Genomic DNA, 26,792 nt, shown 5'->3' with positions numbered 1-26,792 from the left:
CTTAGGTAGATGATATACTGCCGTCCACCAACTCCAGTGGTGGTAGTAGCACATCTGAAGCTTGCTGTGGGAACTTTGTCATGCTCCAGTAGCAGCTGGAAAAAAATAAGCCATGATGTTGTAAGCCACCCCAAGTTGGCATTGCCAAGAGGTGAAGGGTATAAATTGAAAAATAACTAATAATGCTGCCAGCACCTCTCTCCTTGCCAGGGCAGCAGTGTAAGTTTGGGGGGTGACTCTTTTGCCATGACTCCAAGAGGCTTGTGGGAAGCCTGAGTGGTAAACTGGCCTGGAGATCAAGAGCTTTAACAGTCAGTCATCAGAATATGTTGACTTTAGAGAAAGTCTTACTGGGAGGAAAATTTGGACACTGACCATAACTTAAATGAAATTTTGCTTTGCATAACCAGTTCTGACAAGGATGCCAGTTTAAGAACTCTACCTGTGCACACAGGTAAGCTACATTGACAATGTCTGTATAAATGTGCATGAGCATGAAATTGCATCCAGACAACTGAAGTGTAAATATTCAAAATACTGCTTGAAATAAAGCATTTTTTCCACTTAATGGAAGCAATATTTGTGTGGCATATGGAGTAATTTTCCAGCAGAAAGCCAGCAGTTTTAAAAATACTGCAATCTAAATGGAGCTACAAAAGCACCTTGGCAATTAGAGATGATTTTTTTCCTAAAGGTTCCAAAGTATTTTGAAACCATCTCTCTCATCTATATTGGGTGGGGAAAGATATAGTGAAAATGTCTAGTATCTTTCCAATATGTAGTTCTCCACTGATGTTTAAAAGGACATTCTGCAACCCCCAACAGCCTGTGCAAGCTACTTTGCATGCATTCAAGAGAAATTAGCAAAGACTTTTTAATGCCTATGAAATGTGCATGGGGGGGGGGTATTGAAATTCAGATTGTGTCATGTCACATCAAAAACAGCGATCTTAAAATACCACTTGGTCAGAATCTTACCATCAATTTTGAATGACATTTCTAGCAGGGACATGTGAGAAATGCATTGATTCCCTTGATGAGAGGTCTATTGGCTTGGTTTGTCACAGGCTGCTGTGCCTGGAATGCAGTGAAGTACATTCGAAAGCCCCTTCATCTTAGCTATGATATATTATTTAAAAATGTCAACTCTTGGTGCGGTTTTGTTTTTGCTGTTGCCAGAATCCTAAACAATTCCAGATGAACTTCTAACATGTACACAGCAGTCCATCCCTAATTTTTCTGTATTACATGTTGTGTTCTGATCTATAGGAGACTTTTATAGGCCATCTCATGCATGTGCACATCTACATTCCCGTACCCCTCTTCTCATTACCCACAAGGTCATACATTGTTTCCAGATTGGTCATTAGTTGCAAAGATAAGGCTTCCACAACCAGAAAACCAAGTAATGTATATTGTGGAACTTCCTGACAGATCCAGACATGATTGAAGAGATATTGGTTGACAGAACCGATGTTCAATCATCTATTTAAAATCATCTGAGATTAAGACCATTTCTGCATGAGGATTTTGCCCCTAGAGAGCCAGTTTGGTGTAGTGGTTAGGAGTGCGGACTTCTAATCTGGCATGCCAGGTTCGATTCTGCACTCCCCCACATGCAACCAGCTGGGTGACCTTGGGCTTGCCACGGCACTGATAAAACTGTTCTGACCGAGCAGTGATATCAGGGCTCTCTCATCCTCACCCACCTCACAGGGTGTCTGTTGTGGGGAGAGGAATGGGAAGGTGACTGTAAGCCGCTTTGAGCCTCCTTTGGGTAGGGAAAAGCGGCATATAAGAACCAACTCTTCTTCTTCTTCATTGCTTGCGAGTTTTAGTGCTGCTTCCACATGATGTCAGCAGCAACCTGTGGCTGTGCAAGAGTTGATACGAGTTTGCATCCGGGTTACTCCACGATAAGGGAAATTGCAAAAAAAAAAAAAAAAGATTTCCCTTTCTTGTCATGCTGCAAATTGGGACACAAACAGGAGCAAGCCCATCTGAAGGGAGAAACACATAACACTCTTTTCAACATTTTGCCTGTCATCACACCCACTCTCCCCTCTCCATTTCCGGATCACATTTTTGTAAAAAAAATTGCTATGGGACTGCAAAGTGATGTGCCCTCAGTACAAATAAAATGTGGTTCCTGTTGAAGAAACCCTTTGGTGGCTGATTATGATTAACCCAAAGCAATCCATTCAAGACTACCTACCATTCAACACAGGATGTGGAAATGTAGCCTTCTGATATACCTCCTCCCTCTCTGTTTTTTACCAGCAAGCAAAGAATTCTGGAGAACACTAAAGCTTGCATACTGTTTCCTGAAATTTTATTAGTCTTCATAAAACCTATTATTACATGGCTTTTATTTAGCTTTGAAGTGACATGGCTAACAGTAATCTCTGTTGGTCTTAGGGTTGGCAACCTTCAGGTGGAGCCATGAGGACAGGCCATGGCTCAGTGAGAGAACACCTGGTTGGCATATAAAAGGTCTCCAGTTCAATTCCTGGCACCTTCAAGTAAAAGAATCCAGGAATAGGTGATATGACCTGTCTGAGACCTTGGATAGCTACTTTCACTCTGAGTAATATACTGTATTGCCCTTGATGAACCTGTGGCTTATATCAGTGCAAAGCAGGCTGTTGTGTTCTTGAGGTCTGCTAGAATTACAGCTGATCTCCAGATGAAAAAGATCAGTTCCCCCATAGGAAATGATTTGGAGGGTGAACTATATGGCATTATATCCCACTAAGGTCCCTTTCCCCCATTAAACTCCAGTCTCCCCAAGTGACTTGGAATTTCCTAACCTGGAGCTGGGGAAATTTGTTCATCTGAATGGAGTATCCATGACCTTGTAAGATAAAGCTTTCTGCACCTGGGCTCTCCCTGAGAGAGAGCAATCTTGATAAAATATCCAAGGAAGTGATAGTATATTGGTAGCATAAAACAAATAAATAAGCAGAAAAATTGAGTTATGGGGAAAATAAAATACTTTGTTATGTGGAGTACCAAACCCAATGATTTTCAGGTGCCATTTAATCATGTGAAAAGATACAACCATGGTTATAAGTATAGCATCCACAGGCCTTTTAAAAATAAAATAAATGCATTGAAGCAGCATTCCGATAGAAATGTTACCACTCGATTTTTCTCTGGTGCAACTCAAGATTTAATGCACATATAATTTCCATTAAAGGCTGCCTGGAAAATTAAAATAAAAGCTTTTGTTGCAGATTCAATGCATGCTATTCTCTTCAAAGAAACTGGATGGTGACTATTACAGCACTGCATTGCTGGCATGCAACGAGGGGGGGATCAGAATACTCATTATTGCATCACATCATCCAAATACAAAGGACATAATTGTTTAGCAAGCAGTAGGTCTCCTACAAACAACCCACATCCCCACCCTCAGTACTATATCATAATAACAGAATAAAATGAGTGGAAAGGGTAGAATAGCTGCTTAACTGTTGTCATTAAAAATGCACAAAGGCAGCTAGACTGAAGCCAAGCAAGAAGATTACAAGGTCTGGGCTTGAATTTGGAATATAATAAGTGGAAACTTCAAGTCAAACGAAAGTAATCTGGCCAAGAGGTTGAAAGAATGTTATCAAGGTACATGTGTACAAGCCTAGCCTCAATTATCCATACTCAGCAAGATCACAGCTTAAGCAATGAGACTGTTTTATATCGATTGCTTCCCATGCATGCAACCATAACACTTAAAGGCATTCAAAACATGTTACATAGCATTAAAAGATGCAGAGCTCTAAGGCAGAAATAATGCCACACTTTTTTCTCAGCAAATGATTTAGTGACTCAGAGAGAGTGAGAGACCTGGGACATGTTCAGACTTGCATTATCACTCTTGCTTCGCTTCTGGTTGACACCCTGGAGCTTTCACACATTCATCCTTTCATCCATGCCCACATATAAATCAGAGGGAACAAGTACTGCAGACAGGGTTGCCAAGTAGTGCCTGAACTAGCAGGAGGTCTGTGTCAGCGGATAATTTTTGAATGCAACCATGTGCACTTACCAAAAGATTTACAGTAGAGTTTCTGGCAATTCCTAGAGCTGCCTTTGTCACTCCCTGTGATGAACTTCCAATTAAGTACATCAGGCCACTTAAAAAAAAAAAACTTTTCTCCTGCTGCCACTCACAGTAGTGGTGGCCAATGAGAACTGGAAATGGAAAATGTCTCCACCAAGGCCTTGGTAGCCCAAACTCCACACACTTGGTAGTCCTAACTCCATGCAAGCTGCATTGCAACATGTCAGTACAGATATTAATTCCCAGGATTGCTGATGCCCTTCTATCTGCCAAACATCATGCTTTACCTGTGTCTAGTTTGCATATTATGACTTCCTTCACATGACTGTGGAAGCCTCACAACATGACATATAGGGAAAATCAGGGTGGTACTGTAGGTTTCCATTATTGGCTGGAGGCAACAGTTTGCTGGAGCATAAGAATAGTACATGAAAGAATGGCACATATTACCAGTTATGGAAACAGAAGGTATCTCTTCAGTAATTCCTTCCTTGATCACCAACATCTGTTCCTGCCTTGTGTCCTGCTCAGGGCTGAGGTCCAGGAGTTACTGCAGCTTGGAGCCTACAGTATATTGTGGATACTGTTCCAGCAAAGGCTGAAGGTGAACGGAAACTCTGAATATGCTTTCAAAGAGGTCCTCAGTGCCAGGAGTAGCCTTCCACTGTTTAGAGCTACCATGCCTGTTGCAGTGCTGTGTACTGTAGTAGGTCAGAGATAGTTTGGGACTTTCAGAGGCATGAAAGATTTATGTTAAGAGTTTTTAATCTCCAGGTACAGCCAGAAGAACACCCAGTATTACAACAGATCTCCACACTGCAGAGATAATTTTCCCTGGAGAAAATAGCTGCTTTGATGGGTAGACTATACTCTGCTAAGGTCATTTCCCTTCCTTAACCCCTACTTTTCCCAGGCTCTACCCAAAAGTCTCCAAGAATTTCCCAAACCAGGAGGTTTTTAACCCTACTTCTGGTTCAGCATCAGGCTCTTCACCTGCATCCTCCTAGATGTCATCAGTCTCTTGGCTTGGCTTCCCAGCTCCTCCACATGCAGCCAGCTGGATGACCATGGGTGCACAATAGCTCTGATAAAGCTGTTATGATTCAGCAGTAATATCAGGGCTCTCTCAGCCTCACCTACCTCATAGGGTGTCTGTTGTGGGGAGAGGAAAGGGAAAGTGATTGTAAGCTGCTTTGAGACACCTTCTGGTACAGAAATGTAGCATATAAGTGCCAGCTTTCCTCCTCCTCCTGATAAAAAGACATCCATACTCTGGTCCTTGACACCAGGCTTGCCATTCCCAGCAATATGTGCAAAACAGGGAGTGGTTCAGTGCCTTGCAGCGATGTATTGGCAATGGTAGGATCTGGAGGATGATCCTCTGTGGGGATTCAGTCTGTAAGCCAGCCAATGCAACCATAGCACTGCAAGAGGGAAGGCAATCTTAAGAACAGACAGAGCTGTCTAAGCCTGTGACTAAACTGGAGTCTGATTGGGGTTGCATGCCAGAACAGTTTGGAACCCTGAAACTTCTTCAACATTCTGCTTATAAGTCTTGCACAAGACTGGAACTCTAGCCAAAGGACAATATTCCCTCCCCGTGTCTGCTGCCCTTACAATAGGTGCTAGTGCTACAGAGGGAGAAGATGGTGACCCACCCATGGCTGGCACCACAACGAGACTCAAGTCTGAGGGAAATGGTCCTGGTTCCAATAATTTAATTCCCATATCAATGAGACATGATTGCCAGGGCTCCACTGTTATTTTCCCTTAAGAGTTGCAGAGAAGAAGCTTCCTGTGTCCCTGTTTCTTCAAGAGAATAAAGACAGAGGTAGAGAGATCAGTGTGTTGCTGAGCAAATTCACAGCCAATGGTAGTTGTGACACAAAAGACCTATTATATACCTTAAAAGCTAAAGTGACAAGCAAACATAAAGAGATTAAACAGAATATATTTCCAATGCTGCAGTGCAATTGAATCGTTCACTAAAACCAAAATAGCCCTTTAGACCAAAGAGATAACACACTGTGTAGTACATGTAGCATACTATGAAATATACTCTTAGTTCACGTCGTAGTAAACACTGCATACAATACTCTTAGTAATGCTATTTGTATCCAATAAATGAATCCAATTGGGCCAGGCATATTGTTAGAGGCTTATCTGAGAATACTCAGTAAGCCTCTAACAATATGTTACTTCAGTTTGCCGGATTGCGTAACTCTGCATAGGACTGCATTAAAACAACATTTCTCTTTTTTCCCCTCTTGGCAAGATGCCAGTTTAGAGGTAGATTTCCCATTTTCAGCTAGTGGACAACGCTGCATCGAATCAATTGCAAGTGTTAAAAAACACATTTTCATTGTCCAGTTTATTTCGCTATCTAAGCTCAATTCCTCAACGTGCTGCTTTGTAAAATAGAATAGCAATTTAATGAAATTAAGGTACTGTTTCTTCTGACTTCCCAAAGTCCAGTGACAATAGGGGCTGTCTAGAAATTTGCTGATTGAATCAATTGCAAAGATTTTACAACTTGCAGTGAGGTACTGTGAGCATGAATGTACCCTATCACATTCTAAAGTATGATACTAGCTCTTGTTTACTTTGTTTATACTGTAGAAGGATGTTTTGTATATTGTTCCCTTATATCAGCCTTTCTCAACTTGTTTACCATTGAGAAACTCCTGAAAAATTCTTCAGGCTTCAAGAAACCCCAGAAGTTGGGCAGTGCATTCCAGTGGATTATGTTTCCTGTGTCCCCATGGGGGGGGACCTATTTCCATAGCACACATCCACCCCAGATTACTCCATCCCCACAATGCAGCTGGGGTAGAAAGGTTCCTCCAAGGGAAGTGGGGGGTTATTTGCAAAAAGGTGGGATTGCAAATTTTAAAATGCCCTATTTGGCCTGGCAGTGTCACAAAGCACCATGGAGGTGACTGGGGCATTTTTGTCCCTTCTGGGATTCCATGGAAAGGGGGAGGAGCCAGGCCCTGTGCATAAGGGCCTACATCTGGATAGGCCCCATTGGCTCCTGTGGCAGACCCGTGAACATGGAAACATCTACATTCCCTTTCTGTGGGGCAACGGCGGGCCAAAAGCATGCTAGTCCTGGGACATAGGCAGGCATGGGCGGATGTCATGTAGATGCAGGGATTAGTCCCACTGGATTAATCCCAATTCCTTCTGTGTGTGTGTGTGTGTGTGTGTGTGTGGGAGAGAGAGAGAGAGAGGATATAATTTCCAAGAAGCAGGATATTACCCTAAGAGTAGCAATCTGGAGGCAGACAAGAAATTACACTTAACAGGAGAGAAGATGCTGACCTAACTATCCTATCTAATTGTCTTCTTCTCGTCCCCTGTAGGATCTTCTTTGTACACCAAATGTTGCTTATTCCAATACGATCGGTTTCTGCCAACTTTGCATCAGCTCCTTGGCTGTGAGACAGCTTTGAAAAATTGACTCTATAAAATGGAGTGGTGATACAATGTCCCCTTTGCTCCTGCTACAAATACAAAGGCTTATACTTGCCTTGAGGTGTGTTTTTTTTCACTTAGAGATGTTTGCTTTGCTTACCACATCTGCCAGTGACTGATTCTGTGTAAGTGAGATTGTATTAGGTGCATTGTGAGGTTCCCTTTTCTCTTCATAGCACCCCTTTATTGATGTTAGTTCTAGGGTTGGTTGTGTTAGATAACTTTATTACTTGCTGTAAACACAATCCCAGTGTTACACAGAAAGCGATCTGGGAAGATTCAGATTGGAAAGAAAGAACTGACATTACTCCACAAGCTCCTGTTTCCCTGGTCATCTACTGCTCTGCTTTTTTAATTTGAATGGATATGTTTCTTCACCTCTCTTCTACTTTACTTGCTTGCGTTGCTTAGAGAATGCATATTACATCTGTCCAGTGATGTGAGTTCAGAGGAAAAAATTACAATGAAATCATTTAAAAAAAACAAAAACAAAATAAGAATATAAATAGCAAGTGGGAACTCACAGAGGCCGAGGGGAACGCATATTATTTCTGGGGTCCTGCTATTTCCCTTGCCTGGTGTAGCAGGGTGCCCTGGTTGCCCTCAACTCTGACCACCTTCAGCCGTTGTGCTTGTCGAAGAAAAATTCTCAGGCAATGGCAACTGCGTCTTTAACACACGTTTATTGTGCCTTCGTTTCTCTAATAAGCCTTCTCCTCTCAGTCTGGTCTCCTACCCTCTCCTCTTTCCATCCTCCCACCCTTCCTGTGTCTCCCTTCTTTTTATCAACCCCCATATTAGCTCCGCCCTCTACTTATACTGGTGTGCCTTCCCTTTCCATTTCCCTCTTCCCTCCCCAGGTGAGTCATGTAAGTCAGGCAGTAGCAGGAAACTTGATGGTTGCTGTCAGTGATTCCTCACTCAAAGACCAAAACAACCTGTACTAACCGCTGTCTTTTACTGACAAAAAACCAAGCCTTGGAATGCTGTGGTTGCCTAGAAACAGCTACTGATGTAAGTCATTTGTTAAAGCTACAGGTATTCCCTTTATCATTTTGGGTGTCTTACCCTCCCAATCTAAATTCTTTTAGATTTCAGATTTTTCTGCAAATCTGAAGCGTTTTTCAGTTTCATAGAAAGATTTGTCTTGCCTGTTCACAGCTCCAGTCAACAGATTTAAACTTTCTGATTTATCCAGCTTGGCCGTTAGTATTTAGGTAAATGGCCATAAAAAGAAACTATGATAATAAGCATAAAAAAACAACCCTGAAAGGACATTCATGAAATTATTCTGGCTAGAAACAGACCATAAATGGTAAGGCATCTATCTGCCACCAGACTGACCAATGATGGGGGTGGGAGACAGCATTTACCTGTATCTGTTCCAGCCTGCAGTGCTACACAGTCACTCTGCATATACCAGCACAATAGCCTACTTCAGCAAATACAGGTACAGAGAGAACTAAATAGTAAGCAAGCTCTTTAATTAGAAACAAATCAAAGCCTTCCTCCCAAGCCAGAGATTAGTAAAATCAACCTTGGGAAGGCAGAGCTATTTCTACAACCCTCTTCAGCAAGAGCTCTCTTTAACTCTTCTGGTAAACTTTTGTGTCACATGTACACCTCCCCAGTCATTATTGCCCTTCCTCCTCCTCTTACATTACACAACACAGCACAACAGATCTGAAACTTTTTAATTCCTGCAGTGACCCTGCCATTCTAAACATATTTTATGGGTTTTAAGTGTTTTGCATGTATTTGAACACCTTTTTGTTCTTTTAATGTTGTGCTAAGAAAGTTGTTGGTGCAGTGTGCTGTCCTAGCCGGGTCAGCCCATGCAGGGTCAGCCCAGATGAACACACTCTTGGCCGGTAAGCCAAGTTCAAAGCACTTACCAGAAAGCAGAGTCAAGAGTCCAGTCTGGGTCTTACCAGTAACTGTGGCAGACAAATTCCAAGGGAGAGCCAAAGGGGAAGTCAATAAACAAGCCAAGGTCACAGCCGGAGGAGCAGAGTTAGAGTCAAAGCAAGCCCACAAAACTGGGAAACAGTCAGGCAGAGCTTCGCTGAAGCACAGGCAGGTCAAGGCAACAGGCGAGCTTGTGCACAGGTTGCACCCATGTTGAGAGCCGGCTCTGCATAGCTTAGTGCAGCCTGAACTAAGGAGTTAAGTGGCTGCACCTGGTAGCTCAGTTGCTGTTTGTTAAGTCAGACCCAGCTGGGCCCCATCTGGCTTCATACCTTGCTCTGAGCCTGGAAGTTTGATGGTGTGCTGTTAAATCATTCTTCTGCATGCCCTCCTGCTCTCTGGTGATGAGTTTGAACTCAGAAGGGGTGTTTTTTTCCGGCTGAGGTGATGTTGGTGCAGAGAGCATGGTGTCTATCTGGCTGTGTGTCCTTATCAGGGCTTTTCTCATTCAGCAGTATCTTGCTGCTTTGTCCAAGCTCCTCCTCATCTTTGTGCTCCAAGGGGTCTGGCAGCAAAGGTTCTGGTGTAGGTGCAGATGCAGCCTCTGGCAACAGGGGCATGACAGGCAGGTTGTTGTTAATAGTTTTGTAATGAAATTTCTATCATGTTTGTTTTAAATTATTAGCTGCTTTGGCAGCCCTTGTAAAGACAGAAAGGCAGGGAATGCTTTTTGTAAATAAAATAAAATCTTTGAAATTTGCCCTTCTTTAACCAAGTTGTTCAGATGCGTGAAGTCTGTTTCAAGCAAAAGCCTCAGCTATTGGAATGAAACATTATTTAAATTAGACGGAAAGTTAATATGAAAACTTAGAACTGATCAGGACCAGCACACAGCCTGCTGATGAATAATTTAATCTTTGCATGATGTATAAAATATAGTTTTCATACAAATTACCAATGCTGATAAGTAATAGTGGGGATGAAAATGTGAATTATAATTCATGTTTCTATGGACGATGCAGAAAAGCAACTGTAATTGGCAATAATACACATTTGTGCATGGACTCATTTCATTACAGTCCGTGAAACACAGGCACACATTTAAACAAAATTAATGAAACCACTTTATCTGGAGAAATGCAGCTGACTTTAACAAGACTATATTATAGTGGGTTTAGATGATTTTGCCATAAAATAAACTACTTTGCGCTGGGGGCAGGGGAGGGGGTAGAAGCTCATGTGTGCTTGAGTTTTAGTGGGAATATTTGGTTTAGTTCTTTGACATACCTATCTAGACACATGACAAAGGTAAGCTCTAACTTGCACAGATGATCTTGGCTTCTTTTTCTGTACCTGTTTCCTGTGCTGTGATGTCCTTTTTATGATGGTGTGACCAAAACTGGGCCTAGTATTTGAAATGTGGCTGAACGGTTCATCCCAGAGTATTTAAGGATGAGTTACCTATAATTGACAGAAGTGGGAATGAGGCTTCTTGGGTCTAAGTTTATTCTCCTCTTCAGTTGACTCGGTTTTATTAAACCTTAAATCTTAGGAACATCTTCTGTAGACTCATCTATGTTTAAAGAACACGAGAAGTGGAATTACTAAACCCTGTTTAACTTTTAGTTTATGAAAACCGGGCAGCCCAATACAACGTGAGGCTATCTCAAGCTTCCCCTGACATTATTCCTCATATCCAAACAGAAATTTCTAGAGCCTGTTCGAGTGACTGAGCATTTTAATGTTTGTAAACTGTTAGCATGAGAAATGCATTAATGAAAGAACAATGTAGAAGCTTTTGCCCACTTACAGATCTGTTCCAATCCATACTGGCCATTTTGGCTGCACTCCTTCCAACACTCTCCCAGGAGTAAGCCCCACTGTGCACTGATTATACTAAAATGGTACTAATATATTTATAAACAATAACCTAAAAGAACTATGAACAGTGTTTTATTAGGACTTGGGTTACTTGTACAATACTAAGTCCTAACTTCAAAACCTCAAATGTCACCGATAAATGTTCTGTTCTAGCTTCCTCTTTAGATCTCTGACCTATATCCTGAAATTGCAAGGTCTTTGTTGTGGCTCCCCCTCTAAAACTATCATCAACCACCCATCCTAATAAGTAATTACGTTCTAGTTGTATGGGGAAAAAATCTCTACCCCCAACCTAATAATGAATCCTTGGTTCATTTGGAAAGAATCAGCAAGCCAGAATAGGAAGGAAGTAATTTTTTTGAAGCCTAACCTTGATAGCTCAGCCTAGTCCAATCTTGTCAGATCTCCAAAACCATGCAAAATTGACCCTGGTAAGTATTTGCAAACTGTCTCTTGTCTTGAAAACCCTGTGAGCCCACCACGAGTCACCTGTGACTTGAAAACATGTCCCACTATGGAATTTGCTTGAAAACAATTAAACAAAGTTGAACTTTCAGAAGAAACAAGGCCTTTAAATAAAGGATTCTTATACTTACACTTACCATCAAAGTTACCAAAGGAAATTTTAAAGAAATCTTTTTTAAACACTCCAGTGTGGGCATAGACTGGTACAATCCTTTTGTACCACATCAAGCTGAGCTACCCCTTTCTTGAAATATTGTGAAGGGTTTTGTCTGCAAACAATACATCTAATGGCATTGCAAACACACGTGATTTGAAATTTGGAATGGATGCCTACATTTTTGATAAACTGAAATCTCTAGCGATCAGCCAAGACAATGTTAGGAACATCTGATGACAATGTTGGGAACGTTTGAATAAGCGTTTTTCATTTGAATTGTTTCTGTGGTTTATGAAAATTATTAAACCCATTAACTCATTCTTGATTTATTTTTTTCCCATCACACTTTTAACTGTTCTTCCTCCACTTAGCTCAGAGCAGCTTACATATGGCTCCCAGGTGGTTTGCCATCCAGACAGCTTACACAATGACAAAGTATTTTGTATCTTTCCCAAAGCTGTATTTAAAATACTAGCTTGTGATTTTTAACATTCTCGTTTATAGAATAATGTAGACACACTTTAAGCATCATTATTTTTTTTAAGTTGATCTGCCAAAACAATCCTTGTGCTTAAATATATTGTAATATTTTTTGTGTCTTTGCTCTGGATCTTCTCGTTATTTGAGAACCTGTTGCTAATACAAGTATAGTGCCTGGGTGGCAGGTTAACATGGACAGAGAGGTTGTCGAGAGACACCTGGCTGCACTGTGTTCCTTCAAATTCTCTGGGCTAGATGGTATACACCCAAGAGTGCTCAAAGAACTTTTTGCAGAGCTTGCGGAACTTTTTCCCATCATATTTAGGACTTCTTGAAGGATTGGAAAAATCTCAGGAGGAATGTTATCCCAATCTTCAAAAAAGGGAGGAAAGATGACACAGGAAACTACAAGCCAGTAAATCTGACCTGAACTGCAGGGAAGATAATATAGCAGATTTCAAAGGAGGTGATCTGCAATCATCTGGAGAACAATTTGTTGATCTGGGGTAGTCAACATGGATCTATCCCAAACAGGTCCTGCCAGACCAACCTGGTATCCTTCTTTGACTGAATGATGGGCTTATTAGATCGTGGAAACTCAGTGGATGCTGTTTACCTAGATTTCAGTAAGCCTTTTGACAAGGTTCCCCATGATGTTCTGATGGGTAAACTGGAGGACTAGATTTTCAAATGGTTAGGTGGATGGGGAACAACCTAGAAACTATACCCAAAGAGTGGTTGTCAATAGTATTTTATCAGAGTGGAGGGAGGTGAGTAGTGGAGTGATACAGGGCTCGGTACTGGTTCCAGTACTTTTCAACATTTTTATCAAAAGGGTAGTGTTACCAGAAACTCACACACACGTGTCCCAAGATATGTGTACACGGTATTTAGCAGTGGGGAATTGCTTGTGAGAGGTTTGGTAGCATAGCATTAAGGATCATTGCCAATGTTTACAAGGTGATTACACCATTTTGAACTCAAGGCAGACAACAGATAGTTATAGTAAAATGATAACAATTTTTATTGGAACGAAAACAAGAAGTTCTAGGCAAAAATACATCTAGCAAACTAGCATTCAAACGGATAGGAAAATAAAGGAGGAAGAGAGTTGCAGTAGGTATATTTACTGGTCCTGGAGAGCAGTGAGGCAGAGATCAACACAATCAACCAGCAACATGAAGGGCATTCCGAGTGGAGCTGAATCAGAAGACATTTTGGCTTGGCAAAGCCATAATTTTTATACATGGGGGGGTGAGGTGCTGAGCTCAAGATGGGGGCATGATATAGGCATGGAGGGCGCATGATGGAATTTTCCATGGGTAGAACTTGTGAAATGGCCTAGCCAGGTCCGGAGATGGGCGTTAAATGGTCTATACAAAAGGAACCATCATGTCAATGGATCTATCTATGGAGGTGGGGAAAGTGATTTCCCCTGGCAGATTGGCCAAGAGTGAATCATAGGTGTGAAACAAAGGAACCCCTAGGTAAACACAATTCTGTCAGTAACTGAATCAGCAATACAATGGGGGGGGGGAGGTGTGCAATGTGTGTTTCAGGCTGCAACTGTCATGTCAAATGTGTGGCTGAAAAAAATACGGAGTCTGGCCCAGAAGCGTCTTGGCAGACTTTTAACAGTGTCTGGCTTGGACACAAGCCTAGACTATTGAGGGGTGGCACTGGTTGCTGGGGACAGTATGGTATTCTGTAGGGCAGGGTCCTGCTTTACGTAACAGTAGGGGGACTCTTCATTAAATCTGGAAATGATACCAAACTGGGGGGAGTAGCGAACACACCGGAAGGTAGAGATAGAGTGCAACGAGATCTGAACATGCTGGAAAAGTAGGCAAATGAGAACAAAATGCACTTCAATAAGGAAAAGTGCATCCAACCCTGACTATCTCCCTTGCCTCTCTTTTATATCCTACCTCATGGAGCTCCATTGGGGGGGGGGAGTGCTGTAACTGTTCCCCTGAAGCCTACTCCCTGGCTGGAGAATGTGGACAGGGAGCCAGGGGGCAGCAGTTCAAAAAAGATTGGGAACCACTGCTCTAAAGCAGTTCAGGAAGGAACTCATAATGGGAAAGAGACAATGATCTTTAATATGATGTATATTATGGCCAAGTTCATACATGCACATCACTCTGGTTAAAGCATCAAGTGACATATGAGCAGCTGTATACAGAATTTAGAGGCAGAGGAATTCTATGAATATCAACTGCTTACGCAGTTCCCAGGAGCAATAAGTCCATTGAAAGACATCCAGACATGTCAATGTATATGTCTATAATTCTTCAGACTTCTAATTACAATAATCCCAATCCACAAAGAGAATCACAAGGAAGCAGTTTCTATGTGATTTAGAATCAAGGATTGTACATGCTCAGTTTTATACCCCAACGGGCATGGGCATGGGCATTACAGTAGGGTCTGTGCTCATTATTGGGGACCATGCAGTTTAAAGGTTTATTTTTTATTTGTTTAATGGATTATGCAGAGAGATCCTACCCATGTACAACTGGTAGACACCTTGGGCTGTATTCCCACCTGCAAAAGAAACTTTCAAGGTTTGAGTATGGATCCTTCATGTGGGAAGGATCGCTGAATATGTGAAAATGGCATGTAATGTACATCTCCAGCCTAGGGATCAATAAGAAATGTTGCAAGTTTTGAGTGGCATTCAGCTCTCTCATTTAACCTTCATTGGGAGGAAAGACATGTATTCTTTGCCTTGACCTTCTCACTCACATCCTTAACTATTACACTTTGCAAACTGCCCTAAAATCACTCTCAAATGAATATCATGCCTATAAATATTAAGATGGTTTTAAATGACTGACATTTGGCTCTTCTGAACAGCCTTTGTGATCAACAACTTGTACTTCCCCCCTCCCTGTGTTCACACAAAAATATTGCAGAAGTGTATCTCGGGATCCAGCAGCGCCTGAAGGATCGAGGAGTGCTAGAGGGGATGCTTTAGGGAGCCCCTTGTTAAAATTCTCCAAACTTAGGTACCTAACTTACTAATCTCTGTTGCTGCATGAGATAGATGAGCTGCGAGAAGGCAGTCTCCTCAGAAGTCTGAAGGTATTTTGGGGCAAGCAATCTATTTACTTCATAACCTCCAACTGCTCATGAATGAAAACAGGGTCTTTCTTGCGTGAAAAAAAACCTTCCTCTCCCACACTATTGCACTTTGTTGAAAACTCTTCATTAACTGCTGTATGCAGGCTTCACTCCATGACAGTCTGTCTTATTCTGACCTCCCAAGCAGGCATGATAATAAACTGATGTTAACTTTTCTTTTTCTTTAAAATGTATAATCTGTATTACTGAACAATAAGCAGTTCCAGGGATAATGCCATACCACCTGGATTTGTTTTTTTGCGGGGGATGAGAGATCCCTTGGGCATTGTGGCATCTGTGTGACATTTTCTTTATTGACAAGTATACAATCAGAGAGCATAGATAAGGACACTGTTACAGGACAGTACATCCAGTGTCCCACACTGGTTGGAAAAAGACCCCTCACAGTTATTGGCCCTTCTCCCTGACTGTGTTGTTTTTGTGTGTGTTGATATTTTTATTTAATTGTTTATTTCATATGTGCCTTATTTACATTAAGGTTGCAATGTTTGGGTCTTCACTGGCTTGGAAGCTCTATTTTGGTGGAAAGGAAGCATAGAAATGTGAGAACCAAAATTAATGAAGGTGCTTCATCTTGTACTTGTGCTCTCTCATGAGAGGAAAATGTTTGGCTTGTCTGTGTAGTCAGGGCTCATAATGCTCACCTGACTCTATATTTGTCATGGGAACATTAGAGTCTGTGCATGCTTGATCTTACATTGCTTTAGGGAGATCTCCACCTTAGGGTTCCCAGGTCTGTTGGACCAGCTGGCAGGGAATGGGGGTCAACTTGCTGGGAGCAGGGAGGGAAGAAGTCAGAAATAAACATGGCCTGGAAGTGATGTAGGCATGTCAGGAATGTTGGGGAAGATGCTCTAGCTTGCGGACAAAACCTCTATGGCACAATTAGCTTCTACCAAAGAGTTTTGCCTAAACCCCAGAGTGTTGTGTGCATGCCTGTGATATCACCAATGTGCCAATGTTTCTAATGGTTGATGTAAACATGTTGCATTTGTGCCTTCTTGGCTGTTGGGGGGGGGGGAATTCCCCCCATGGGCCAGCTGGCTGGTAGTGGAGAGGAGCGTTCAAAACCAAGGGAACCCCACCCCCACCAGGGGTTTAGCATCCCTACTGTCCACCCAAATCACTACACACACAAAAACCCAAATTTAAACCATTGGAGGGAGACAGCTTTATTATCAATGTCCAGTGTGGTATTAATTTGCCAACAAATTAATTTGCCACCTAATAGTTTTTGCTTGATCTTTAAAGTTCTGAGCGTTTATCAAACAAGTAATGTCTCCAACATGATGCACGTGTGGGGAGCTGAAGCCTACCCCTGACACAACTGCACCCTGACTGCACATGTTGGGGATAGCCGGGGGACAGATCTATGTGCGGGAGGTTGAGGGAGGGAGGCAACCAGGAACCAGGCAGATTGCTCCAATACATCTGAGGACAAAACCAGGACCCAGCCAGGACCTGGGAGGCATGTAGTCAGAACACAAGGCTGAGCCTGAACTTAGGGAAGGCCAGGATGAGAGATTAAGAGACAGACCTGAATAGCCAAGGGAAAGAGCAGTGCAAGAAGACAGACGGGGGGGGGGGGGCAGGGAAGACTTCCCATTCTTTTATAGCCTCTCTAGTGAAGCAGGGAGAAGGTGACTGGATCCAGGTCAACTCGGGGTGGGGCCAAGAAACTGCTCCAGCTCTGGAGGAAAGGAAGCTCTGAGCTATAGAGACAGTCAAAACTGAGGGAGCCAATAGGAAGTCAGTCCTGACAAGGAAGAGGAGTTAGGTGGTATAATCCCTTCTCCTGTCCTTTCTGAGGCCTCAGGAGAGGTGGCCTGACCTCAGAGTCAGAGGGTAGCAAACCCATGGGGGAGAGGAGCAGGATGAAGCTCATAAATGCCACCAAGTGTGTAGGTGTAAAAACAGCACACATAATATAACCTGACCATGATGACTGATATGACCCAAAGCAGACAGAGACTCAAATGCCTCCACAGCAAAATTACTGAACATGTTTGTTTTGAATGGTGAGCAAATTGTTGATGCAATGGTGTGAGATGCTAAACTTCACAGGTGATTGCAAGCAAGGTATAATCTATTTTTGGATGGCTGTTGCGCAAACATTGAGTTGACCTTTTCATAAAACAGATTACACCTATTAGGGTTGAGATGAAGTGAGGGAACAGGAAAAAGGTGGTCGTAAGGCAGCTTTCAAAGAGTAGTGTAATGAAACGAAGAAAATTAAACAGCTTTTAAAACAGTTTTAAAGGCTTCTGTGTTTTTGCCTTCCTTATTTTCTGATGCTGTTCAATATTCAATTTTTGTCTGTAAGTAGCTTTGTTTGAAGGCGGCACGGTATTGCCTGATCTGGTCAGATCTCAGGAATTAAGTAGGGAGGGAGACTCATAGGGCAAGGCCCCTCAGAGAAGAGTTTATTTTATTTATTTTATTTTTTATATTTATATACCGCCCTCCCCGGGGGCTCAGTTGCTGGTCTCCATGTAGTGTCTAGAGATCTCCAGGGATTATTGGAGGTTGCCCAACAAGGAAGCATATTATAGCAATACCCCAAGGCCTCAGCCAGGCCAAAAGGATCTTAGGAACATGGCAACAGCAAAGGAGGCAGGGCAAATCCAGCCCCAGCCTAGCTTCTGGACTAGAGAGGGAAGGAGAAGCTGGGAATGTCTCTCCCTGTGAACCCTTTAAAAGGCAGGTCAATGAGAAAGAGCCAAGGAGAAAAGGCTTGAGTAGTCCCTAGACTAGAGTTGTTGACTGGAATTCTCTCCAAATTACAACAGATCTCTAGATAACAAAGGTCAGCTCACCTGCAGAAAATGGCTGCTTTGGAAGGTGGACTCTATGACATTAACCCATTGAAGCCCCTCCCCTCCCTCCTCGGGTCCACTCTCAAAATCTCCAGGTAGTTCCCTACCTATGGCTGGCAAATAAGGCAATGGCAAACCACTTCTGCCTCTCGCTTGCCTTGGAAGCTCCTTGCTGAGATAGCCATACGTCAGCTGCAACATGATGGCACTTTAGACATGCACATACATAAGCTTTGTGTAATCCCAAATAGGCGGAACATACTGCTTATTCAAAGGTCACATCTAGAAGACCACAAGAACAATCCTAGCTCATCACTGAGAATAACTCCATCAGATTCCCCCCCCCTATTGTGTAGTGTTTGGAATTACCCTGTAGGTGTATACAACTTTTGGAATATGAGCAGCCATTAGATAATCAAAATGTTACCTTCTGCAAATTGAGAATCACAGTTTCCTGGCTTGAATAATTTGGGGTGGTGCATCCTAGTGGCCTGTGGCTGGATTCCATGCAGTACCACCAGCAATGATGGATGGAATCACTTGGCTTGGGTCAATTATGTGCCTCGCATGTATGGCCCCTTCCAATTCTAGGATTTTATGATTCTAATACATACAGAAGGGAAAGTAACATTCTACTGAGAATCTAAAGTGATATACCACCTGCTAAAAGTACCCAGCTTGTCTGGCATCAGGTGTGTAGGAAACAACACCTATACACAATTATAGTGATATACACCCCCCCCCCCCATGTACAGGCATGATGAATTGCACATTCCAATAGAAACATTACACACTAGGAAACAGGCAGCTCAAAACTGGCTTTCAGAAAAAGATCAAGGTAAAAATGGTCTCAAAAACACCAGTAAAAACAGAGGGAAAGTGAAGAAGATGAAAACCTAGTAGTAGTAATAGTAGTAGCAGTAGTAAAAATTAAGGTAACAAAAATGTGTGTGGAAATTAGGTGATAAAATGAAGCATTATTATTATTATTATTATTATTATTATTATTATTATTATTATTATTATTCGATTTATTGCCCGCCACTCCCTTGCGGCTCGTGGCGGGTTACAACATTCTAAAAACCCATAAAATCCATTAAAATCCAGTTAAAACAACTACAGTCCAGCAATTATTAGTTAGCAAGCTAACCCGGCAAGATTGGCTAATCCACTACCCTTTTCCCCTACTAGCAGGTGGAGAGGGGGTATTGGTGGTACCCATCTCTAATCCCAATCCCAAATCCCGAGTCCCGGGGGGGGCATAGATGTTAGCCTTGGCCTCAACCCTAAACCTGGCAGAAGAGCTCCGTCTTGCAGGCCCTGCAGAATGATGGAAGATCCCGCAGGGCCCGCAGCTCACCCGGGAGCTCATTCCACCAGGCAGGGGCCAGGACTGAAAAGGCCCTGGCTCTGGTCGAGGCCAGACGTGCTTCCCTAGGGCTGGGAACGACCAACAAATTTTCTCCCGCAGAGCGTAAGGCTCTGCAGGGGGCATAGGGCGATAGGCGGTCCCTCAGGTATGTGGGTCCCAACTCGCGTATAGCCTTAAAGGTTAGAACCAGAACCTTGAAGTATATGGCCAGAATCAATAAAAATCCCCCTGAAGAAAAGCCCTCTTTCAGATAATTTAACTTCCGGCTGAAGGTATATCTTAATAACATTTAGGCTCATTAAGGATATAGTACACAAGTAAATACTATTAGATAATCTCTGCTTCCATTCTAAGTTTTTATTAAAGCATAGCTATTACATTCTTAATTATTGACTAAATCAACAGAAAATTATACCATCCATCATTGTTATATAGATAATTAAAGGAGAGCAATTACATGACTCCATAACAGTTTCATACCTGAAAAATATAAACATGTCATTGGCAAGGTGCCTCTTCTGAGAAAAAATGCTCTTGATCAACTCAACTTCTATTTATAGTATTTGAACATCATCTTCTAACTATAGGAAATTATCCCACTTGATAAGGGTGTACATTGTTAGCTAAGTCATTATTTTATAACTAGATCCACCATGCAAATTTATCCACACCTAAGATGTCTTCTTAAAATACATAAGCATTGCCTTGCAGGGTGGGATGTCCGGGCTCCAAATAAATACGCTCACACGTATTGGCATGAAAGGCCACAACTTTATTTATCGCAACCCTGCGAGGGTTGGCCTGGCAGAGGATTGGGAGCCGGAGCAGTCAGCCGACTGCCTTTCCTTGGCCAATGGCTTTACCCTACCCGCTTGTTCCCCTCCGGGAATGCGGGTTCCCCCAGCCATTGCGCCTCGCTAACCGGGAGGTGTCCCCATGTACAGGCATGATGAATTGCACATTCCAATAGAAACATTACACACTAGGAAACAGGCAGCTCAAAACTGGCTTTCAGAAAAAGATCAAGGTAAAAATGGTCTCAAAAACACCAGTAAAAACAGAGGGAAAGTGAAGAAGATGAAAACCTAGTAGTAGTAATAGTAGTAGCAGTAGTAAAAATTAAGGTAACAAAAATGTGTGTGGAAATTAGGTGATAAAATGAAGCATTATTATTATTATTATTATTATTATTATTATTATTATTATTATTATTATTATTATTATTATTATTATTATTCGATTTATTGCCCGCCACTCCCTTGCGGCTCGTGGCGGGTTACAACATTCTAAAAACCCATAAAATCCATTAAAATCCAGTTAAAACAACTACAGTCCAGCAATTATTAGTTAGCAAGCTAACCCGGCAAGATTGGCTAATCCACTACCCTTTTCCCCTACTAGCAGGTGGAGAGGGGGTATTGGTGGTACCCATCTCTAATCCCAATCCCAAATCCCGAGTCCCGGGGGGGGCATAGATGTTAGCCTTGGCCTCAACCCTAAACCTGGCAGAAGAGCTCCGTCTTGCAGGCCCTGCAGAATGATGGAAGATCCCGCAGGGCCCGCAGCTCACCCGGGAGCTCATTCCACCAGGCAGGGGCCAGGACTGAAAAGGCCCTGGCTCTGGTCGAGGCCAGACGTGCTTCCCTAGGGCTGGGAACGACCAACAAATTTTCTCCCGCAGAGCGTAAGGCTCTGCAGGGGGCATAGGGCGATAGGCGGTCCCTCAGGTATGTGGGTCCCAACTCGCGTATAGCCTTAAAGGTTAGAACCAGAACCTTGAAGTATATGGCCAGAATCAATAAAAATCCCCCTGAAGAAAAGCCCTCTTTCAGATAATTTAACTTCCGGCTGAAGGTATATCTTAATAACATTTAGGCTCATTAAGGATATAGTACACAAGTAAATACTATTAGATAATCTCTGCTTCCATTCTAAGTTTTTATTAAAGCATAGCTATTACATTCTTAATTATTGACTAAATCAACAGAAAATTATACCATCCATCATTGTTATATAGATAATTAAAGGAGAGCAATTACATGACTCCATAACAGTTTCATACCTGAAAAATATAAACATGTCATTGGCAAGGTGCCTCTTCTGAGAAAAAATGCTCTTGATCAACTCAACTTCTATTTATAGTATTTGAACATCATCTTCTAACTATAGGAAATTATCCCACTTGATAAGGGTGTACATTGTTAGCTAAGTCATTATTTTATAACTAGATCCACCATGCAAATTTATCCACACCTAAGATGTCTTCTTAAAATACATAAGCATTGCCTTGCAGGGTGGGATGTCCGGGCTCCAAATAAATACGCTCACACGTATTGGCATGAAAGGCCACAACTTTATTTATCGCAACCCTGCGAGGGTTGGCCTGGCAGAGGATTGGGAGCCGGAGCAGTCAGCCGACTGCCTTTCCTTGGCCAATGGCTTTACCCTACCCGCTTGTTCCCCTCCGGGAATGCGGGTTCCCCCAGCCATTGCGCCTCGCTAACCGGGAGGTGTCCCACCCTGGACGCCGGATGAGGCGCAAACCTCTTCAGCACCCATCCAGGGCCACCTGGCTCTGTGAAAATCTGTGCCGAGCCCAGCCGGGCCTGGCACTCGCTCACATTCCGCCACCTCTTTAATGAGGTCCCTTTCCTGGGGAGTGGGCCACGCAGGGCTTACTCCCCCCAAAACCGGCTCCGGCCTCTGCCAACCCGCCACCAGAACGACGGAAGCCTCCATCGTTCCCGCCAACCCTCCTTCCATTCAACCACCCCCACAATGTCGCCATTAAGTCCCCCAGCCAAATATCCATGCCCTGGCTGGACAAATGGACCCCATCAGCCCTATACTGGGCCGCCGGGCAACCTGCCAAGGCCCTATGGTCAACCACCAGCCCCCCTAAACCCTTAACGTAACGTGCAACAACTTTATTAACTTTTCGCACTGTCAAATTAACTCGATTTGGTGCTCTGGCCCGCCGCCAACACCTCCTCTCCACCATGCTGGACCACATCAGCACTGTTCGGGGCAGCCGACGAACCAGGAGGGACAGGTCTTGCTTTATCCAATTCACCAGCTCCACGCTCTTGGTAGCCGGCAGATCGTTACCACCCAAATGGATGACCACTGCTTCCGGGGGGCCTCTGCTCCACACTGCATCCGCGACCATGTCCACCAGCTCCCTCCAATGCATGCCACGGCGCCCCAACCAGCGCAGCCGGACTCTATCTTGCAGGCCCAGGTGTCTCCCCCAGTCGGATCCAGCCGCATAGCGTCCTCCCCAGAACACGTAGCTGTGCCCACACACCAGCACCGAACAATGCGTGGAGAAGGATCCTGAAACAAATCACACGTTAGGCACCAAACCAGGTCGCACGTACCCCTTGTACGCCCCAGACTTCCACCGTCCCAACCGCATGATACCCTGGGGTGAAACCCCATCGCAAAACGCCTGGGTGGCCGCCCCAATCCGGAAGGAGTGCGTGCCATATTGTCGTGGGTCCAAACCCACCCCTTGCAGGCACAGCCGCAAAATTGCGGCAAACTGGTATCTGGACAGGCAGGTGCCATCTTGGTGTATAAACAAGCACCCCGGCACCCTGGGCCGAATCAACAGATACTCCTTCATCGCTCCCACCGGGCAAACCCCCATGTCCGCCGCTCGGTTCAGTTGTACCAGCTGGCCCTTGCCCCTTTGATCCGTCTTTGCCCTGGGCACCCAAATCTTGAGGCCGTCCCCCCAAAAAGACACGTCCCCCAAGGTCAAAAACCCAGCCCTGCGCTGAGACCGGGAGGAAGCTACGACCTCCGAGGCCCGGAACGCCCCCGCGTAGATTAACGTGAATGCGGCCCGTGCCAAGGCCCCTTCATAAGCATTGTGGCACACGCTCGCGGTGCACTCCACTATTGCCCGGAGCACCTCCCTGGTGATAGGCCGTCTGGCATCCCTGCTACTGCAGTCTATCCTTCCCCACCCCTTGACTGCTTTGCGAGCCAAAAATGACGTGCCCGGGTCCCAGCCACCCCACAGCTTGCTCCAAAATGAAAGCACCGCTAAATGCAGCCGCATAGTTCTGACAGAAAGACCGTTTTCGCGCATGCCAGCCAGATATCTCAGTGCCAAAGTCTCCTGCATGGGCCAAGAATCCCGGTAACCAGCTGCCGTGACGAACTCCAAGTAGCTCCGTGCCGCTCCCTCATACGCTTTCCGCGTGCCAGGCGCCAGGGAAGCCAATGCCCCTCGGAAGATCAATCTTCTCCAAGCCGCCACATGCCCTCCGGGAACCTCTCCGGCGTTAGGCGTGCCTGGGGAGCCAAACGACGAAACCTGTCTTCCTGACCCCTGGAAAGCGCATCAGCTAACTCATTCCGTGTGCCTGCCACGTGCCTAGCCCGGAATGAAATGTTGTTCTGCAAACAAGTGAGCACCATGAAGCGTACCAACCTCATAACCCGCTCCGATCTGGAGGTTTGCCTGTTCACCACAGCGACGACCGCCTGGTTGTTGCACCAAAAAAGGACCTTTTGGTCGGCGAACTTCCCTTGCCAAACAACCAAGGCCACGACGATAGGAAACAGCTCCAGGAACGTCAAGTCCCTCCGGACGCCATCACCCCACTCCGCCGGCCAACGGCCAGCCGACCACTGGTTGTTGTAGAAAACCCCAAACCCAGAGCCCCCCGCAGCATCGGAATGAACTTGCAGTTCCCCGCCCACCTCCATGGCAGATTGCCACAGGGAAACCCCGTTGTGCCGCTCCAAAAATGACCTCCAGACCCGTAGGTTCTCCCTGATACCCTTAGTGATCCGGATATGGTGCCGTGGCCTGCTAGCCCCGGCCATGGCCCTGGCCAACCTGGCACAGAAAGCCCTGCCGGGCACTACTGCCTTGCAGGCGAAATTCAAATGCCCGTGTATGACCTGCAATTCCCTGAGTGTGCACTTGGGACGCCTCATAATCCCATCTATGAGGCCCCTCAGGACCGCCAGCTTCTCCTCCGGGAGCCTAGATACCCCTTGCACGGAGTCCAGGGTGATCCCCAAAAATGTGATCCGATCAGTGGGACCCTCCGTCTTGGCGGCCGCCAATGGCACCCCTAGCTCCCCGGCCAAGTCCTGAAAAGACTGCAGCCTGTCCCCGCATTCCGTGGAACCCCGTGCGCCCGCAAACAAGAAATCATCGAGGTAGTGCGTGATTTCCGCGAAACGCAGTCTGTCCCTAACGGCCCACTCCAGAAACGTGCTGAAACGCTCGAAGGCCGCGTATGCCACTGCGCACCCCATAGGCATAGCCTTGTCAACGAACCACTGGCCCTGAAATGTGAAACCCAGCAGGCAGAAGTCTCCCGGAAAAACCGGCAACAGCCGAAAAGCCGACTGGATGTCACACTTCGCCATGAGGGCACCCTGCCCGCATGAGCGCACAATCCGCACCGCTTGATCGAAGGAAGCGTACCGGACTGTGCAGAGACCCGGATCAATCCCGTCGTTCACCGATCCGCCTTTCGGATAGGAAAGATGGTGAATTAAGCGGAATTCCCCAGGCGCTTTCTTGGGCACCACCCCCAACGGGGAGACCCTCAAATTGTCGAGAGGCGGGGCCGCGAACAGACCAGCCACCCGCCCAGCAGAGCATTCTTTCCTGATCTTTTCCCGTACTACATCTGGCATGTCCCTGGCGGACTTAAGGTTACGACAGACCGTGGCCACCCTGTCCCCAGAATAAGGGATCCGGAAACCTACCTCGAACCCAGCCAGCAAGTATCCCGCTGCCACCTTGTCCGGGTACCTCTCCAGCAAGGGCCGCAAGGCCGCCAGTTTTATAGGCGTTGGTGCCATGCCCAAGCTGAGCCTCACGGGACCCTCAGGCGGATTTGCTGGTGGAAGGACCGTTGCCCGCCGATCCTCCATCCTTCCGTCCGGAGGATCGGGCCCCTCGAAAGGGCTGCTGTACATCACTCCCCTTCTGACAGCTGGACCCCGGGTGACCCCCACCGCACCCTTCACAGGTGTGACTGAACCTGCACTGCTTCCTCTTGCAAGAGCGCCTGTTATAGTCCCAGCAGGGGAGCGACACCTCTCGCCTACCCCCACTCCGGCGTTCCTTCTCCCGCTGGGCCTTAACACTAGGGCCCACCTTCACCAACCATGTATCATGGTGCTTTGTGTCCCATCGGGCCAGAGCATTGTGAGAGGCGAGCTCCCTGAAGCACTTATCGTACTCCAGGGCGGCCTCCTCCCCCGCCAGCTCCCTGGCCTCCAGGACATGGCCCAGGTACCTGTTCAGGTGCCAACCCCGTTCGGGGTAGGCGGCCGTGATCAGCGCTGCGTATTCCGCAAAGCCTCTCAGCCAATTGCCGAAAGTACGCTCACCCTTAAACGGCTCCATCTTCTTTTTATCTTGCCTCCTGCCCGTATCCCCTTTTTTATTCCCCGTCCGCACAAATGCGAACAAATCCACATAATAACCTTCAAGGGCCCGTTCCCGCAGCCTCTTGGGAAGGTGGATGCCCGGCGGGGACTCAGCATCCGTATAGCTGCCCGGCGGGGCCTTCTCTACGCCTTCCCATTCCGCCGACGCCAGCAAAGCGCTGGCCGCCTCCCGCCGCCTCCGCAGCCAGGAAGGGAGGCCAGGCACGAAGGCCCCTTCGAGCCAATACCTACCCTCCTCATGAATATCATCGCCATCATCCTCGGACGAAAATCACCCGAGGAGGACGTACTGAGGCGGGAGCCCCGTCGCCTCTGGCCGGAACCCCTTTTGCGCCTCCGGTTCCTGCCCCTCTTCCGCTCCTTGCGCTCCCCAGCGGCGGCTTGGGAGCTACTGGAGCTGGCCCGGCTTCTCGATCGTGATCTGGAACTCGAAGACCGGCTCCCAGCTGCACCAGCCCGTGACATGTCAGCCACTGCCCGAGAATATCCCCTCCAAAAAAGCACAGTTTCAGCATTGGAGGCATCTCCCGCCCGAGAGGGCCCTTCATCCCCCGAGCCAGCACCCCTGCCACGCCTGGGTGCCCTCGCCCCCTTCTC

This window comes from Paroedura picta, chromosome 7, assembly GCF_049243985.1.
Source record: "Paroedura picta isolate Pp20150507F chromosome 7, Ppicta_v3.0, whole genome shotgun sequence".
In the NCBI taxonomy this organism is placed as follows: domain Eukaryota; kingdom Metazoa; phylum Chordata; class Lepidosauria; order Squamata; family Gekkonidae; genus Paroedura; species Paroedura picta.
Note: the sequence above shows the minus strand (reverse complement) of the source record.